Source organism: Micropterus salmoides, unplaced genomic scaffold, assembly GCF_014851395.1.
Source record: "Micropterus salmoides isolate LMB-PRFRI ecotype aquatic unplaced genomic scaffold, ASM1485139v1 Ms_hic_scaffold_2, whole genome shotgun sequence".
NCBI classification, from domain to species: Eukaryota; Metazoa; Chordata; class Actinopteri; order Centrarchiformes; family Centrarchidae; genus Micropterus; species Micropterus salmoides.
In genome coordinates, this window is record NW_024041150.1 from 6,270,795 (window position 1) to 6,287,739 (window position 16,945).

The window sequence follows — 16,945 nt, forward strand, 5'->3', positions numbered from 1 at the left end:
AGAGGGAAGAGTCTGAAACGGGGGCGTTCAGCTGCAATCTTTCCTGCTCGCCTCAGAGTCCTCGAGGCATACAGGTCCTGAAGAGAAGGAAGATTGCAGCCAATCACCTTCTCTGCAGAGCGAATGATGCGCTGCAGCCGGCCCTTGTCCCTGGCAGTGGCAGCAGCGTACCAGATGGTGATGGAGGAGGTGAGGATGGACTCAATGATGGCGGTGTAGAAGTGCACCATCATTGTCTTTGGCAGGCTGAACTTCTTCAGCTGACACCGGAAGAACATCCTCTGCTGGGCCTTCTTGGTGATGGAGGTGATGTTCGGTTCCCACTTGAGGTCCTGGGAAATGATGGTGCCAAGGAAGCGGAAGGAGTCCAGAGTAGTGAATGGGGAGTCACACAGGATGAAGGGGGAGGGTGGGGCTGGGCTCTTTCTGAAGTCCACGACCATCTCCACTGTAACTGTTCTGGCTGCACCAGGTCACCAGATGGTCGATCTCCCACCCGTAGGCGGACTCATCCCCACCTGAGACGAGCCCAATGAGGGTGGTGTCATCTGCAAACATCAGGAGCATGACGGACTGGTGACTGGAGGTGCAGCTGTTGGTATAAAGGGAGAAGAGCAGAGGGGAAAGAATGCAGTTGATTGTCCTGGAATCAGCTATTGGTCTGATCTGTTGTGACTGTCCCTGTCACACTTTTTCATTTCTGCCCCAAATTATTATCTAAAAAAGTCTGAAAGCTTTAAGAGTTGTGAGGAAACCTCATTTGGTCAGAAAGTGCAGGATGCCTCCCTGCTAACAGCAGGTTGGGCTTTATGTTCATATAGACAATAGAGATTTGTCAACCAGCAGAGATTTTGTTGAACCTTCATTTGTCAGCTTTTAATTCATTGAGATGCTCAAAGACAAACATTCACAGTTTGGACTACAAACTGATTTTTATTGGATTTCCAGAAAATGTACAATTTCATATAAACTGACATAAACTGTGGTTTAAGATTTTATCCATATTGCCAAAAACACAACAGCTGCTGCAAAACAGCTGCTCTGAATCACATCCTAAACAGCAGCATGCCTACCATTAAAACACCAGAAATTACACTTAAATAAAGTTAAACCAACAATATGGAGTTTTATCTTATTTGTACAAAAAATAACTAAAAGGATAAACAAACACAGTTTTGTGTAAACATACATTGGTAAACAACTAAATTAAAACATGTATGAGAAACTAAAAAAAGTGCTAAAGACGTGTTGAAATGCTCTCCCTGTGTTGAACATACATTAGGGGCGGCTGTGGCTCAGGAGGTAGAGCGGTTTGGCCGTTAATCGGAAGGTCGGCGGTTCTATCTCTGGTCGAAAAGACTAGAAGGGCGCTATACAAGTATGGAGCATTTACATTCCAAATAAAGATTTAGGAAGAAGATCTCTGCCTTTCTAAAACTATTTTCATATTTCAGATTCTGCTCTGGACCTCCTCTGCTCAGCTTCCCAGACTCTCAGCTAACTTTATTGTAACCTGAACAATAAAGATCTTAAACCTTAAAAGGCATCTGTACCCATGGGCAGTCCCCATGGGTTAGTGTACATTCATGTTAAAGTCCCCACAGGGACATAAAAACATGAAACACACACAAACAGTGACTCTTCCTGTGTGATTCACCCTCACTCGTCAACGCCAGAACTTGTTGTGAATCATCGCCCCTACTGCTCTGGTTCACATTCCAAATCCAAATCAGCCTATCTAAGTACAGCATCTATCAATCAAATCTAGCTAACTCCAGCTCCTTATTTGGCCGCCTGTTTATCAAAAGACTTGGGCGTTCAATGGGCGTTCCTATGCGAACAGGCACTTTCAGCTAAATTGGAGCAATAAGGAGCATTGAAATCAAGCAGCAGCACTTTTAAGGATGACTTCACAGTTTTGTTAGAGTGGCAGCAAGATAGCCATGAGACTTTCCATTTTCACAAATAAAAGGAGGTGTGTTAAGAACATTGTAAGGGACAGTGACAGTGAGCTTAACGGATATGCAGGTACAATTTCTTTCTGTCTCTCAAGTAGTCCGCAGTAAGAATGGTGTGACAGTCTAGTCTTCAGATGAAAACACAAGGTCAGTTGAAATGAGACAAGGGTAGATGTTTACTTCAAGAGTACCACCAACAATTACAACTGGTCGCCCTTTGTTCAGTATACTACATAAACAAATTACCTACACTGTATGAAAACAATCCATAGATAATGCACTAGCAGAAAACAACCAGAACCTTTTCTGTTAAATTTATGGACTCTTCCAATCCTAAAACAGAAAATTCTATATATTTACAGAATCAAGAAAATTTGTCATCAGGCCATCTGTCCGCCAAACTGAAGCTCAGCAGAAGATGGGTGATGCAACAGGACAACGACCCAAAGCACATAAGTAAACCAACAACAGAACTTCTGGAGTGGAGAGTCCTGACCTCAACCCGATTGAGATGCTATGGCATGACCTCAAGAGAGTCACACCACACATCCCAATTATAATGCTGAACTGAAACAGTTTTGTAAAGAGGAATGCTCCAGAATTCCTCTTGACCGTTGTTCAGGTCTGATCTGAAATACAGGAAATGTTTGGTTGAAGTTAATGCTGCCAAGGAGGGTCAACCAGTTATTAAATCCCAGGGTTCACATACTTTTGCTCTTTATAAAACTGAACGCACTTGCAAGTTGTGGCCAAAATCATCTGCTAAGAAAATAATGTAGCAAATAAATAAAGGTACAATAAAATTTCCAAATGTGTTCAGTTATTGTAAATGTCAAAAACAGACTCAGACCCAGACAGCACCTGGACAATCAGAAGTTGTGTGGGCTGAACAAGTTTTATGTAGCTTTTGGGCTTTCCTCTGGTTTGTGTTGAAATATTTGAAGCTTCTCTTCACTCAACTCACCCAGCACAGTGACATCTGGTGGTTCACAGAAAATACAGCAGCAGTCTGAGCTGCAGCTGGAGCTCTAAAACACCCAGGGGCGTAGCACTAAATTCTGGGTCCTATACACAACCAGTCTCTGTGGGGCCCCTTCTGCTCTTGGTCCCAGTCTCTCAAGCATCTTTTGAAAAATGCTGACAAATAATTGAGCTAACAACTGTAGTGGTGATCAGGGTAGTCACTTAAATAGGTGGTATTCTGCTTTTTGGCTTTCCCCCTCTCCTTTATTGAGTTATATCTCTTTTTTGTGCATGTAACTTTGCAGTGAAAAAGCCCAAAGTCCAGCACAAAGGGAGTTCCCATCTCCCACAGAAAACTCTGCTCTGAACCTAAAACAGCTCGTTTGTAGTCCAGCCCTTCAATTCCTTTACTTGTGACGTCACAATGAAAATGCGTCATAAAGCTTGCCAAGCGGCTAGCGGGCTCAGACACGCCCTCAAACCAAGCTAGTCTGAGTGGAGGCCCTTTGGCTTGACTCGCCTTTGTTTGGTTTTCCATTGTAGAAATGTTGCACCTGTACCTGCTTCCAGGTACTTTTTTTCCACCTCACCTCCGTTGAGGTTCCAAGCAATCTGAGGGATACTAAAATGTTACATGAAAACAGGACAGACTGCTGATTGGTCAGAGAGAATATTCACGATTCACTGCATTATCATTGCTGCACCAGAAAGAGGCCTGCAACAGAAAGTTTTATATTTTACAGTTTTCATACGTTATTTCATCACTAAATCCACTTCTGAGAAGTTTTGAGGTGAGAAATCAGCTGTGTAGATTTAGAATATTGACAGTTTTACCAGAAGTGATGGCGGAACAAAAATGTGCTTGAATATTTTCAGAGTTGAGGAGCTCCGCAGGTGGCGGCGGAGCTAACGGCTGTGTGCAGAGCTAGCTAGCTTGCTTAGCTAGGTGCAACTGTAACTCACTTTAACTGTCATTTTAACAGGGCTGATAACAACGAACAACAGTCTTAAAACTAAATGTACTCACCAGAGGAAGTGAACAGCCAACTCCTAATAAGCTTTTTCAACAGCGCTGTTTAAATTTACAAAGTGCCGTGGGTACGAGTCGGCTCTAGCCTGATTGACAGGTCGCCATGGTAACGACTTGTCAATCATATAATTCCGCCCTGAAACATACTCTGCTTTGTGGTCTATTTTAAAATAAATGGGACCATAATTTACTAAATGAACATCATTTTGTATTGAAGAAGACTTGAAACTAGCGACTGAGACAATAAACTCATCAGGAAAGTGTTTACTGGGGTAATTTATTCAGCTGAGAAGTAGGATCATTTTCCCATTATTTCTAATGGAGCCAGACTTCTTTTTGCAACCAGAAGAGTTGCCCCCTGCTGGATTTTCAATAGAATGCAGGTTTCAGGGACTTCCGCATCGTCTCAGATTGTAGACCGAAAGCTTCCTGCTTGGTTGAAATATGGGGATTTTTTTAGTGGTTTATGGTAATAAGTGGCACAATGACGTTGTGTGGTTGTGGACTTGTGAGTAACATATACCATCTGCTAGGTTAGGGTCGCAGTCTGAAGCGGCTTTGATTTGGATCAAACTACCTTGTTTCTTACGACCCGCCCTTCTCTGCTTCTGATTGGCTAGTAGGCTTTACCTGGGAACTGCGCATGTGCGACTCCCAACAAAGATCTTAAATGCATTTAAGGAAAATTACCCCATAACTGTAGACCTACAACAATTCAATAAAACAGTTTCTGGGTTGACACACATTTTATTGGGCCTATGATGGGGAGGCTGGTCACACTATGTCATTATGGACCATGATAATTGAGTTGGCTGTTTATCTATAATGCTAAAATTGTGAGTTTGGCTGCTGAACTTTTTAAATAATTCCCATCATAAGTGATGATCCCAACCGCTGTGGTGGACTTTTTAGATTGGGCATGATGGGGGGGGCGTCAATTGCAAATCTTGCCTAGGGCTCCAACACTGTCGGGGCAAAAGAGATTTGTCAACCAGCAAAGATTTTGTTGAATCTTCATTTGTCAGCTTTTAATTCACTGAGTTGGTCAAAACATTCACAGTTTGGTCTACAAACTGATTTTTATTGGATTTCCAGAAAATGTACAATTTCATATAAACTGACATAAACTGTGGTTTAAGATTTTATCCATGTTGCAAAGCACACAACAGCTGCTTCAAAACAAACTAGATTGCCTACCACTAAATCACAAAAATTAAACTTTGAATAAAGAGAATCAAACAACATGTGTTTTTTCTTATTTGTACAAAAAATAACAAAGCAAACCAAACACAGTTTTGGGTAAACATACATTAGTAAACAACTACTGTACATTAAAATGTGTGTGAGAAACTAAAAAATAAAAAGTGCTAAAGACGTGTTGAGATGCTCTCCCTGTATTAAACATCCAAACAACAGTCCAAATAAAGATTTAGGAAGAAGACAGCGAGGCGGCTAGAATGAGCTCAGTTCATCTAAAATAATATCTGCTTTGCTTCTGGGATTAAAGGAGAATAATGACAGACATCAACTTCCAGCTCCAAACTAATAAAACACATTTTATTTCCATGTGTTGAAGCCATCACAGTGAACCAGAGCAAGTTGACCAAAACATTTCCCAGCAGCCACTTCTCCCACAGCAGAGTCCAAACAGTGCTTCCTGTTCTCTACAGTTAGGTGTCTTATTGGAAATGGTCTCAGTAGATGACAGGATCTGTCTCGTCTCTATCCTTTCTATTGGCCTCCATTTTTCCTCCTGTTTCCTCCCCTTTCTCTCTCTCCCTCTTTCTCTGCCTACATGAAGCTGACTGTGGAAATGTTGTCATCATTCATACTGATGGACTGCTGATATCATTGCTGTCCATTCTGCAACAACACACAGAGGCCAAAAGCTTGTCTATGAACCCTTTCCTCATGAAGACATACAGGAACAAGTCTGCAAGAGGACTGAATCTAACAATTGTAAGAGACAGAATCAAATTGGTCCCGTCACGGTTTACATCCAGGTAGACTATGATTCTGGGCAGGAACAGCAGAGTGTAAATAAGGAGCACCAGAACCAAAATTCCCACAATTCGTCGTTTTTCATCAGGGGAGACTGAGGTGGAAGCAGACAGGGCTTTGAGGGTCCCAACCAGGAAGAAGATTAACAGTGGGAAGGGAAGGAGGAGCAGGGCAGGGGGTATTGTGGCAACAACGTCTTCATTATAATAGAAATAGAAAAGAACAGCATAGACTATAGGAACAACCCAAACCACAACACAGACCACCACAGAGGTCTTGATGGTTCGTCTGAAGCGGTACCACAGTGGGTGGGCGATGACCAAATACCTGTAATACAAGATGGACACAAAGTCTTTGAGGAGTTATAAACTAATATTATGATCAGACACAGAAGCAGCTCCACACATCCTGGATAGACAGACAGATACCTTTCCAGGGCGATGCAGACCATGAAGCCAACACTGGTAAAAAGAGCAGAGAAGTAAATACATATGAAGATTTCAGTTATCTTCTCATCCAAACTTTGTGTCGCGTAGCCGATCATGCAGCAGAGCTGAATCAGGTCGGTAATGAGAAGGTTGATGACGTAGATGGGAGCAACATGATCACTTCTCACCTGCAGGAAAACATTGGTAAAAGTCAACAAGCAGTTGGAAACATGTTGTGAAGTCCACCTCCTCCCAAATCTGTCATCTTGCTCTGCCCAGCAGCTGCAGTCAGAACCATTTCTGACTTTTCAACAGAAATCTCAGATATGACCCACTGGCCAATCACTGCAGGAACAAGACAAGTTTTTCAGCCACAGATATGAAGTGTTCTGGCTCAAACACATGAGCTGGATTTATCCAGACTGGAGTCGCAGTTTGAGGCTCATGTTTGTGTTTGCAAGGTGAGCCTCTCTCCTCATTGTATATGCATTTCAGGGAGGATCACACAAAAAAGATGAGGAGACATGTTAATAGAGGTTCATTATATTTCAATGGATTTACTGAAATCACAAATTTTTTCACCTGTCAGTTTGCAGAGAAAAATAATAATAAGCTGCAGTATAGGCTTACATTTAACTAAACAGTTATTATAAACCTCTCTCTCTCAGCATGAGTGGAACAAAGACAATGTTTTCAAAGCATTGTGTAATAAGGAGATTAAAAAAAGTACAATTCATAAAACAAGATAATGATAACATAAGATAAGATGTAACTTTATTAATCCCCCGTACGGGAAATTTCTGCCAACACAGCAATACAAAAGAATATAAAAGAACAGATGCAGTATCATAGAAGTAATAAGACACTATTTACACTATAAAATCAATATTTAACAACCATTTACAACAGATAAATGTCTGAAATTAATCAGGAAAATCCGTCAGGTTGGTGCTGTGGTGTTGTGGAGCCAGATGGCTGATGGCACAAATGAGCCACCAAAGCGCTTTGAGGCTTGAGGCTGGATGAGTCTGGCTGAAGGAGCTCCTAAGCTGCCTCAGCTCAGTGTAGAGAGGATGAGAGGGGTTGTGCATGATGGTTTTAGGTTTCCCTCTCATCCTCCTCTCAGTCACTGCCTCCACCCTGTCTAGTTCCATGCCCACCACCGAGGTGGCCTTCCTCACCAGCTTTCCCAGTTTGTTGGCGCCAAAAGTTCCTATGCCACCTCCTCAGCACACCACAGCGAAGAAGATGACACTGGCCACTACAGACAGGTAGAACATCCATATCAGCCATGTGCACACATTGAAGTACCTGACTCTCCTCAGGAAGAACAGCCTGACAGATCCTTTCCTGTTGGGGTGCACCACCGGGTACTTGTGGGTGTCCACCATCTCTACTTCCTCACACCTTATTACAACAGGGGTGTGGGGCCTCTTGCTGCATCTGAAGTCCATAACCAGCTCCTTGGTTTTTCCTGTGTTGAGCTGGAGTTGGTTGCTGTCACACCATCCAATGAAGCTCTCAATCAGGTATCTGTACTCCTCCTCGTTGTCATCAGTGATACAGCCGTTGATGGAGGATGAGAACAGTCCGTTCATCAGCTCCAGTAGCAAACATCATACCTGCTTTAAAACCATTAACATAAGCATTTCCCTGGCTTCGCCTATCCCATGCAGGCTAAAGCATGATTTATCCTCCTGCGTAGGGTCTACGTGCGTAGCTACGGCATAGGCTACACAAGTAGACATGCATTTATACTTGTGCGTCGGTGTAATTCTACAGTTACACCCTCAAACGCTAGTTGGCGGTAGCACTACAGCTTCCACTGTGTTGACTTTTGCGGGCCGAGCGGGGTAACTTCCAGTTTAGTCCTCCGCTAACGTGAATGGGGGTAAAATTGTATATGTGCCGAATGATATCGACCGAATGGATCACATTCTAATAGCAAAACGAGTAATTTTGCTCGGGTTGTGATGGTCAAATATACTGTATTGATCCATCGTGTTACAGCCGCTGTTTGGCCGCTAGTAAAAGTTACTTCAAAGCACAGGGAACTTCCTGTCGGCTCGGAGGCATTGCCAGCCAACCAATTACAGTGCTTATGGTCCGCGTCGACTTGACGTGTAGTTACATTTTTGAGGAGGTGCACATCAGGCTACGGCATAGGTGACGCCGTAGGGAATGGGGTTACGTAGAGGCTACGCCATCGATTCGACACAGAAGTATAAATTACACTTTACTCCAATCTGGAACAATCCTGACATCCTGCAAAATAATAAAATGCTTCTCAGCCAGCCGTAGAGGCTTGATGGTGTCAAAAGCACTGGTGGAGCCAAAGAACGTGATCCTCACAGTGCTGGGTGGCTTCTCCAGGTGGGTGTAAGCTCTGTGAAGCAGGTAGATGATGCTGTTGTCCACACTGATGTCAGCCTGGTACGCAAACTGCAGAGGGTCCAGGCAGTAACGTACCAGGGGCCTGGGGGGTTGGCGGAAGGGGTGTGGAGGGAGGAGCCTGAGATGGAAGGCAGAAAGGAGAGCTGTTCGTTAGGGGGGGGGGCAAGCTGGGGCTGCTGAGCTGTGATCCCTTGGACTAGCAGGGAGGCATATGGTAGAAGGGGTAAGCGAGGTGAGGTTACTTGAGGAAGGGGAGGTTGAGGGGGGTCCAGCCAGCATTGTTGAGTCAAACCTGTTGAAAAAACGGGTTTAACTTGTTGTCCCCTCTGCTGCTCCTGCTTGCCTGTTCCTGCCTGTGATGGTCCTCTCACCAACCTACACCTCTCTGCTGTTGTTCTGCTGCACCTGCTCTCTCTGGATCGCTTTCTTGGACTCTTTGTTGTCCCCTGCCATGAAAGCAATATTTTTCTTGTTCAACAGAGATTTGATGTTGACTAGTGCGCCACCACTGCCAACAGCGGAATGTTAACAGTGATGGCAATGGCGGCCCGAGAACTCTTGAGGCAGGTAGTATGGTTTCAACCAGCACTCAGCACCTCAACATCTGGCGTGCAGATTTCTGTCTTCGTGGTAACATGTCCTGTGTTACACCATTTGGAGTTTACAAAGACACTTCTCCCAACTTCTTACCATTCTTTTTCTTCCTATCTGCTCGAACTAGCGAGAAGCCGGCTAGTTCCACTGAGCAGTCTGGTGTTTTCCATTCAACAAAGTTTCAGTCAGACATAACATGCTGGACGTCCCCCACGACAACCGAGGAAAGACAGGTCTTGTATCGCCACCGACTTCCTGTCTTCTTGTTCTTCGCCATCACGCCAGCCCATCATCCTTTCCTTCTTATCCTTAACTTCACCGGGATCTCCCTTGGACATGCAGCAGGTTGATCCCAAAACTGTAAGAGCTCCTCACGTGAGTAGGCTCTGGTGTTTTGTTGTCTGGTGGTCGCGGTATCCATTGTTATCCTGTTACAGGTAACGATAACCGTTGTCTGTGAATTTAGGCCTTCACCAGAGTACTATTTCCAAAAGTAGTATTAGTCATAAACCAAATGCTCCCCCTTGCTCACATCCACTGTTATGCCGATGACAACCAGTTCTACATACTCACCAAATCCATCACTGCTGTCACTTGCTCCACCATCCCAAACTGCCTCACAGAAATGAAATAACGAGTGCAAGCTAACTTTCTTTAACTCTAATCCAAAATCCTTATCGGCCAAAAATCCCTCATCAATTTGTGCCACAACTTCTTTCTGTGCATCGATGGTTGTATGTTTTTCAACCTCTGCGTTATCTTTGCTCAAACTTTTTCATTTGAACATTACAAAATCTGCATTCCTACATCTGAGAAACATTGCCCATCTTTGTCCCTCCCTCTCCTTCTTGGCTGCTGAAACACCCATATCACCTCATCACCTCGTGCCTGGAATACTGCAACAGCATTCTGTATGGCACACTCGCCAAATTCCTCAAAAAACTTCTATACTGTACATCCAAAAGCACCAGAGACCACATTACTCTTATCCTCCAAAACCTCCACTGGCTCGCTATCCAATACAGAACCCTGTTCAAAATCCTCACCACCTACAAAGTCCTCAAAAACAAGGCCCAAGGAATGTTGTCACATTACAACAGGTTGTAAAGTAAAATCAGTTTGTAACTCCCTTTTGCTACGTAGCAGACAATATACAGTACTACAAAAGCAATCATTAAAGTGGTAAACAGAAATGAACTATATTCAGTGGAGCAGTGCTGAGGATGAATTAGAGATTAAAAGTCTGACAGCTTGGGGGGAAAGCTGCTCTGCAGTCTGGTGGTGCGGCAGCAAAAAACTTCTGTATCTCTACCCAGAAGGCAGCAGGGTGAACAGGGTGTGGCTGGGGTGGGTACTGTCCTTTAGTATCCTTTGGGCTCTGCAGGTGTGACAGATGGAATAATGTGTATTACCAGTCAGAGCAACAGTTGAGTAACATTTGATGAGCTCATATTTAATATTATTGCAATTCTCATAATTTAATGGTATGTAACAGTTTATGGTTAAAGTTGTTGTCAGTTGCAGCAGTTACCGTACTTTTGTGTTTTCTTATTTTTTATGTGCAAAATGTCTAATGTTTAACACAGTATGTTCGGACATTGACGAGTAAGCTAGCCATGTTAGCTTCTGGCAATTGTAACCACAATGTTGTGGATGAAAGTGGCGCTTACTTGCCGTTCAGAGACATTGTACTTGTCCTAGTGTGTTCCATATTTACATTTCTGAAAAGTACTGAGTACTGTTACAGTGTAATTGTGAGTGCAATGTTATCACCGTGTATCTTGTCTATTCCCGTATTTGTTTGCTCCATTGTTCAGAGTGGGTAACGCTACTGCAGATACAATAGCTGACCAAAAATAATGATTGATGTACATTTTCTATGGCAATATTTCAGTAGCCTATCGATGCTTGTTATATTTCAGTTGTGTAGATATGAAACAGCAGAACATTATTATACATTATGTATGTCATATTGTGTTGTATGTATATATGTAAACTGTACTGACGTTTTATATGTTGTTTTGATATACAGTCATTACACACATGATCTGAGGAAAGTTTGTTTCCGTGCATCTTCCATTTAACTACTCCCCTTTTTTGGGCTTTTACACAGACACCTCACCTCAATGATATCAATGATGCTTGAGAAATGGGTACCAATGATTTTCTGAGCAGTTTTAATCACCTGCTGCAGAGCCCTCCGGTCCTGGGCAGTGCCAGTGATTTTTCAAATGAGGATGCTTTCTATTGCTCGTCTGTTCTAAAGCTTCCTTGAGAAATTTTTTTTTTTTTTTTTGAGTTTTCTTCACCAGTGTGGAGATGTGAGATGACCACGTCAGGTTCTCTGTGATGCTGATGTCCAGGAACCTGAAACTGTTCACCTTGTAGTGGTTTTTTATACACTGCTCAAAAAATTTAAGGGAACACTAAATTAACACATCCTAGATCTGAATGAATGAATGAAATAATCTCATTAAATACTCCTTTCTTTACATAGTTGAATGTGCTGACAACAAAATCACACAAAAACTATCAATGGAAATCAAATTTATCAACCCATGGAGGTCTGGATTTGGAGTCACACTCAAAATCAGAGTGGAAAACCACACTACAGGCCGATCCAACTTTGATGTAATGTCCTTAAAACAAGTCAAAATGAGGCTCAGTATTGTGTGTGGCCTCGTATGACCTGTATGACCTCCCTACAATGCCTGGGCATGCTCCTGATGAGGTGGCGGATGGTCTCCTGAGGGATCTTCACCCAGACCTGGACTGAAGCATCCGCCAACTCCCTCTCGGTACCTAGTAGCAGTCAGGCTATCTCTGGCGAGCACATGGAGGGCTTAGGGCCCCCCTAAGAAATGCCACCCTACACCATTACTGACCCACCACCAAACCGGTCATGCTGGAGGATGTTGCAGGCAGCAGAACGTTCTCCACGGCGTCTCCAGACTCGGTCACGTCTGTCACATGTGCTCAGTGTGAACCTGCTTTCATCTGTGAAGAGCACAGGGCGCCAGTGGCAAATTTGCCAATCTTGGTGTTCTCTGGCAAATGCCAAACGTACTGCACGGTGTTGGGCTGTAAGCACAACCCCCACCTGTGGACGTCGGGCCCTCATACCACCCTCATGGAGTCTGTTTCTGAACAAGCAGACGCATGCAGATTTGTGTCCTGCTGGAGGTCATTTTGCAGGACTCTGGCAGTGCTCTTCCTGCACCTCCTTCCTTGCACAAAGGCGGAGGTAGCGGTCCTGCTGCTGGGTTGTTGTCCTCCTACGGCCTCCTCCACATCTCCTGATGTACTGGCCTGTCTCCTGGTAGCGCCTCCGTGCTCTGGACACTATGCTGACAGACACACCAAACCTGCTACCACTAGAGTGAAAGCACCGCCAGCATTCAAACGTGACCAAAACATCAGCCAGGAAGCATAGGAACTGAGAAGTGGTCTGTGGTAACCACCTGCAGAACCACTCCTTTATTGGGGGTGTCTTGCTAAATGCCTATAATTTCCACCTGTTGTCTATTCCATTTGCACAACAGCATGTGAAACTGATTGTCAATCAGTGTTGCTTCCTAAGTGGACAGTTTGATTTCAAAGGAGTGTGATTGACTTGGAGTTACATTGTGTTGTTTAAGTGTTCCCTTTATTTTTTGAGCAGTGTATATACACACCTCTCTATACCTCTCCGGAAACCATCACCTTATCGTGGTGGAGAGGTTTGTGTGCCCCGGTGAACCTGGAGGCTGTGTTGTCGGGAGCTTAGTGCTCCTGGTAGGGTCTTCCAAGGCAAAGTGGTTCCAGGTGAGGGGCCAGACTGAGAATGGTTCACAAAGACCCTTGATGACAAATCGAGGAAGAGGAGGAGAGACCCTGCCCGGCCCAGAGGGAGGGCTCGTCGGCGAGCACCTGGTGGCCAGGATTGCCACGGAGCCCGCCCGGGCTCAGCCCAAAGAAGCAACGTGGCACCCCCCTCTCCATCCTTTGGACCCACCATTCATCGGAAGATCCGCAGGGGTCGGGTGCGCTGCCACATGGGTGGCAGTGAAGGTCAGGGACCTCGACGGACCAGACCCGGGCGGCACAGGCTGGCTCTGGGGACGTGGAACGTCACCTCTCTGATGGGGAAGGAGCTGGAACTTGTGCGGGAGATGGAGCACTACCAATCAGATCTGGTGGGGCTGACCTCCACGCACAGTCTCGGTTCTGGAACCGTACTCCTTGATAGGGGATGGACACTAATCGTAATCGTAATCGTTTCATCTGATACTCTGGTGAAGAGAGGGGCAGAGCTGTCAACTGATCACCATCTGGTGGTGAGTTGGGTCAGGGGGTGGGGGGAGACTCTGGACAGACCTGGTAAGCCCAAACGGGTAGTGCGGGTGAACTGGGAACGTCTGGAGGAGAACCCTGTCCGTGAAATCTTCAACTCCAACCGCCGGCAGAGCTTTTCTGGCATCCCTGTGGATGTTGGGGACATTGAACAGGAGTGGGCAATGTTCAAAACTTCTATTGCTGAAGCTGCAGCGGAAAGCTGTGGTCTCAAGGAGCGGTAACCCTTGAACACCGTAGTGGACACCGGTGGTCAGGGAAGCCGTCCGACTGAAGAAGGAGGCCTTCCAAGATTTGTTGTCTCGGAGGACTCCAGAGATGGTTGCAAGGTACCGACGGGCCCGAAGGACTGCAGCCTCTGCTGTGGCAGATGGGAAGTAGCGGGTGTGGGAGAAGTTCGGAGAAGACATGGAGAAGGACTTTCGGTCGGCACCAAAGTGTTTCTGGAGAACTGTTCGCCATCTCAGGAGGGGGAAGCGGGGAACCATCCAAGCTGTGTACAGTAAGGATGGGACCCTACTGACCTCAACTGGGGAGGTAATTGGGCGGTGGAAGGAACACTTTGAGGAACTCCTAAATCCGACTGACATGCCCTCTTTAGTAGAGGCAGAGCTCGAGGCTGATGGGGGATTCTCGTCAGTTTCCCTGGTGGAAGTCACTGAGGTAGTCAAACAACTCCACAGTGGCAAAGCCCCAGGGATTGATGAGATCCGCCCAGAAATGCTAAAAGCTTTGGGTGTGGAGGGGCTGTCTTGGATGACACGTCTCTTTAACATTGCGTGGAAGTCGGGTACAGTGCCCAAGGAGTGGCAGACTGGGGTAGTGGTTCCCCTGTTCAAAAAGGGGGACCAGAGAGTGTGTGCCAATTACAGGGGTATCACACTTCTCAGCCTCCCTGGTAAAGTCTATTCCAGGGTGCTGGAACGGAGGGTTCGGCCGATTGTCGAACCTCAGATTGAAGAGGAACAATGCGGTTTTCGTCCCGGTCGTGGAACAACTGACCAGCTCTTTACTCTAACAAGGATCCTGGAGTGGGCTTGGGAATATGCCTATCCAGTCTACATGTGCTTTGTAGATCTGGAGAAGGCGTATGACCGGTTCCCCGGGAGATACTGTGGGAGGTGCTGCGGGAGTATGGGGTGAGGGGGGCCCTTCTCAGGGCTATCCAATCCCTGTACATCCAAAGCGAGAGCTGTGTCTGAGTACTCGGCAGTAAGTCGGACTCTTTCCAGGTGAGGGTTGGCCTTCGCCAGGGTTGCGCTTTGTCACCTATCCTGTTTGTGATATTCAAGGACAGGATATCGAGGCGTAGTCGTGGCGAGGAGGGGCTGCGGTTCGGGGGGCTTGGGATCTCATCACTGCTTTTTGCGGATGATGAGGTTCTGATGGCATCATCGGTCCGTGACCTTCGGCTCTCACTGGATCGGTTTGGATAAGCGGATGAAGATGGATGGATGGATGTTATACACACACGCAACAAACATATTTGTGTTTTTACTTGGATGCCAGCCAGGGTTAACCGGACAAGTCATTGCGTCACAGATTCCCACCCACAAAGGATATATGTAATTTGGCAGTATACACTCAAAAGTAAATCTGACACGTTTCATTAAAAATCCCACACACAGAAATCCATTTTGGTGTCAATCAAGAAAATATGTTGTCAGCAACATTTCAAAAAAAGCAGGGCGTGCTTTCAACAAACAATAAAACAAACAACAATTAAGCAATCAGAAATTAACAAAAAATTAATATTATTATTATTATTATTATTGTTGCTGTTGTTGAATACATGGACAAATGAACAAGACCTGAGGTTGGCGCTAAATGAAAGTCAGAGTATCACAAGAGTTATTAAGATTCAGCCTCTGGCCTCCATGAATGTCTGCAAAAATTTTTATGGCAATCCATCAAATAGTTGAATGTCTAAAAAATTTCACAATTTACAATTATGAGCCCACATAATGTTGTACAAACTGCTCTGACTGTTTGATGTTTGTCTTGAGCTGTAACTAAATGGTGCCATTAACCTCAACAGTTGAAGAGAAGGCTGGATGGAGCCACACATGGAAACTGCATCTGTTTAGGGTCCAATCAGCTTCATGTACATTTTAATTATGGAGTCAATTATTCCTGTAAGTTTATCATTACAAGCCTTTGTCCTTGACACCTAGCCCCCAAACCAGATCCAGATCCTTTACAGACAGACAGACTGTAGGACAGACACACGACACAGACAGGAAATAAAAAACTCTCAGTCAGAATGTACATACCATAGAATAAAGAGCACAGATGGCCACGAGGGTCAGAGGAAGGCCGACAGCAATGATTATGTATGTCACCACATACAGGATGAAATTGACATCATTGTAGTTAAAGGTGATGTTATTCTCGGAGTTGGAGGTGATGTCGCTGTAATCAAAGCTTTGGTCCAGTGAGTTAAAGTAGAGACCTTCCATTCTTCAGAGTGAAACCTGTTTGAGAGATCAGGTTATTAAAGGGAGCAGGTTTTTAATATCTACCTAACATTGTTCAGTGACATCACTAAAGCTGTGAGGTGAAGTTCACCCAAACACAGTGTCCCTATAGTTTACCCACAATCATATCAAATCACAAACTGCTGTCTTTCACTTTCTATCATCATTTCTCAACATTTGTTACATTTAACTTTTATTTAATCAGATTAGAAAAGAATAACAAGTTCTAGTGAACAAATATGTTTACATGCTAATGTTTCTTCTCACCGTCAATGACTACATTACTACCTATACAGCGAACAAATGGACTTTATTCAAAAGAAATTATTACAGCTTAGCAATTTTGTGTTGGAAGACAGCAGAACAGCAAATTCGTCCAGCTTAGCCAGTTAGAGGCAGGGTGGGGCGGGTCATGCCTTCACCATAGTAGGAAAATTTGTTTGCATATCAACCCCGTCTCCCTCTGTCCTCATATCCTGTCTGTCTCCTGTAATAAAGGATAAAATGGCCACCAAAACACAAACTAACTACATAGAGGTCATTACAGTGCTTGAAGTGGAAAATAAATAGGTGCCAGGACTCCCTCTTTGTGGGTCGTTGCTATTTATTCAATTATTAATAAATGCTCTACATGGTGGTTGGTGTCGGATTGGTTAATGCTAAGTGCTAACTTGTCGTAATCATAAACATTCATGCAGAACAACGAGTTCAGTTTGTCATGTCAAGTTTGTTGATTGGGGGTCGCTGTGTGTTTTGTAAAGTGGTGGG

The 16,945-nt window shown here is 44.7% G+C and overlaps 1 pseudogene; it reads right to left on the bottom strand.

Annotated features, from left to right (window-relative positions):
• Nucleotides 1-5,766: 5,766 nt before the first annotated feature.
• Nucleotides 5,767-16,159, bottom strand: LOC119913481 (annotated as a pseudogene).
• Nucleotides 16,160-16,945: the final 786 nt, after the last annotated feature.